A 3,483-nucleotide genomic window follows, 5' to 3' on the forward strand; every position below is an offset into this window, starting at 1 on the left:
AGAGGGCTTTAGTTTACGTGAATAAAAAGCTATAGGAAAGAACTGTTTATCATATTGCTGAAGTAGTATCCCTCTTACCCCTTGGTCTGAGGCGTCTGTTGCAATAAAAAAAAATTCCTTATTTAAATCAGGGATTTTTAAGTTAGGTAAGCTGCATTATTCCGCTTTTAAGATATCGAACGCCTGTTGATGCTTTTTAGACCATAATAAATCTACGCTCTTCTTCGTAAGATTTGTTAAAGGAGCTGTCATGATTGAAGAGTTACATATTTACATACGATTGTAATACCCACTACAGCGCAAAAGTGCTGTATCTCCCTTTTACGTTAATAGGTACCGGGAGTTATGAATAGCCGACACCTTACCATGGACTACTTTAAGACCTTGACTAGACACATACAACCTAGATAAACATGTTCGGTTTTAAAAAACTCACATTTAGATATTTTACTCTGAGATTATTTGTCTTTGTCTCTGTAGCACTAGCTCTAGTTTATGTGAATGTACTTCTAAGGTATTAGAAAAGATTATAAGACCAACCAATAGGCATGTAGAGTATCCCCTAAAAGTCTCCAAACACTATATTGTAATTGGGGCGCAACGTAAGCCGGAGGCATACGTAAAAATTGATAATGTCCCCTGAGTGTGCTGAAAACGGTATATGAGGTACAATCACTTAGGTAATGGTATCAGGTAAAAGCCTTTAAGTAAGTCCAAGTTGGTGAAAAATTTATTCTAACCTAACAGAGATAAGATGTCGTCGGTACATGGCACTGGAAACTATCGGGAGTCGTTTCCTTGTTTAAGCGACAGTAATCTGCGCAGATACGCCAAGTCCGATCTTTTATGGCATGACGTTTGAGGGAAAAATTATATGGGCTTATTTGATTTCCTAATGGCTCCTATTACTAACATTTTTCAACTTCGTCATTTATCTCTGTTTTAAAATTTCATTGAGAATCTATACGAAGGTACGTAAATAGCTTTATGTTTGTCCTTAGACCGTGTTTTGTGTTAAATTACATCCGTTTTTTTCCAGAGATCACTCGCCAGTGGAGAAACTTCCTGGTATTCAGGTAAAAGATAAAAAAATTCTGCTGAATCACCTCTGCTTGAATGACTTTACGGATATTACTTTAGATAGATTATCAGAGAGATTCGTCCACGACTGGTTGGGCGTGATTAAAAATTAGCAACAATAAAAAATGCGATATTTATAACTTCCGTATCCACGATATGTATACTTTTATGGCTTTGTTCGCGGAAATCGTTATATTTCAGAGTGTCGGGAAGGATTAAAATTTCATTTCCCAGCATAGTCTTTTTACACGCACTAAGACATTCGAGGGTGCATGCTTCTCGAGATTTTGCGTGCAAACTACGACTGCGGTTGTGGGAGAATTCTGTTGGGTCATTTGAACAATGTTACGATTTATGAGACAAATGTATAGTTCCTTATATAAGTTATTATTTGATTAACTGTCTCTTTTTGTTCAAACGGATTTCAATATGTTTGAAGGTTTATAGGATTTCCCTTTGATAAACACGCCTTATTTTGCAGGATGTAAGATAATATTTTGTATACCCCTAGATGGATCTTACAATTACACTACATACAGATCAACTTTTTTTTTTTTTATAACTATAGAGGTATCTGTAAACGCTCGCTTATCCGGACTTCTCATTAGGGAAGTTCGAACAACAGACGGTGAGTCCGTAAATACAGGATATTACGTGTACTAAAGGAATAAACAAGATATTCTAATTTTTACTGCGCGTACAGTCGGGCTTTATCCACCACTACTTATAATAACTTATGTATTAAAAAAAACGAAAACCTGCTCTGATTACTTTATACGGTCGTGTGTTTCATAGGAAAATCCTTTTTAATTTTTCCAACATCGCTCTCCCTTTCCGCTGAAGTCGCTTAAATGGAATGTGCTTTGCAATGACAACTCGGCGATTTAACTAACCTTGACCGCTTGACTAGGTGACACAGTCACCGAATTTGCTTGTTTGATTCTGAACGGGCTACTGTTTCTATTTCTTTTTGTAATAATTAGGATCCTTCTCTTTATTACCATCGGCAACGTATTGTGTGTTTTTAGCATTATGTTGCTGGTTACGTATAAAGCAATGAATGACGAACTATTAGGAACTGAGCGATTACTAATAAGACAAGTTATCACTACTGCATTCCATATTAACTGTTTGTACTTCATTCTTTGCTAAAATTTGAAATAGTGAGGGATCCTGGTCAGCGCATTTAGCCTGATGAAAGTTTTTTACAGACATGTTATTCCTTGCAATCCAGCCATATTTTTAAAGTTAAGTTGAGTCATTGAGGTTCGATATTTTATATAACTCAAAAAACTCAAGGCTAAAACTGCGATCGGGACTTGCAAAGGAGCATTTATTGTCATGACCCGAAATAGTGTTACCTCTAATTTATCTAGGTTTGTACGGGTGTTCCACTTGTTTTTGTGTGTTTTCTAATCACTACGGTGCTTAACGACCCTATCCATGCATCTGTATAAATACAGACGTCCACTGCGTAAACGCATATTCACTGTTTAATATGATTTGTTACGTAAGGGATTAATAATCACCCAAAATGATAAAATTAACATAGTATATGATTATGATATTTCAGTAGAACTTCTGGAAACAGACACTCAAAGATAAAAAAAACTCGCAGTAGCGAAATCTCAATGATGTAGATAATTTCTGTAAAAAAGTAAGATTAAGAATGTCTCGTAACTTCAGCCACAGGAATAACGAAATTCGACCTGCAAAGGAAACACTCAAAGTTACTCCAAATGAATAAAAAATTGTACTTAGCTTGCTTTTGTGGGAAGTCACGGTGTTCCGATAACGACACACGGCCTTGGTCCTCCTTCTCTATTTAGCGGATGACCTGGTTTGGCTTCAGTTTCCCCCGTGCGCGTTGTTTCGATGATTCGAGCCCTTGAAAGATCCGATGCTGCAGACGCGTTCGGTTTGTTTCTTGGAGTGCCGTAAACGCTCACTGACGATGTTTTCTTGAATGATTCTAATGAGAGACGAAGCTTCCGTTGCCGTAGGAAAAGGACACGTCGGTTTTGTTTCTTGAAGTTATTCACTAAACGATGATACTAAGTTGCTTGACGAATCTTGTTGTTTTCTGAAGTCGCTCACTAACGATGATACTAGGTTGCTTGAAGAATCTGCTGCTTTCGTCGTCGTTGACTTCATGATTTATTATTCTGTTTTATCTTCGGAGAAGTTGTAGAGTCCTTCTGGTACGCTGGCCACCAATATTAGGGCTCGTGCCTTGTATGATAAGGCGCCCTATGAGGTAATGTTAGACTAGCGATAATCATACGCTAAGTCGGTTGGTATTGCACTTCCATCTTCAATGGAGTGTCTGGGGGTTTGTAGATCACTTACGAAGTCGGTATTATCTTGTTGGTTATTACGACGATGTGTTAAACTCATGTTGGT

This window comes from Macrobrachium nipponense, chromosome 19 (genome assembly GCF_015104395.2).
Source record: "Macrobrachium nipponense isolate FS-2020 chromosome 19, ASM1510439v2, whole genome shotgun sequence".
Classification (NCBI taxonomy): Eukaryota; Metazoa; Arthropoda; class Malacostraca; order Decapoda; family Palaemonidae; genus Macrobrachium; species Macrobrachium nipponense.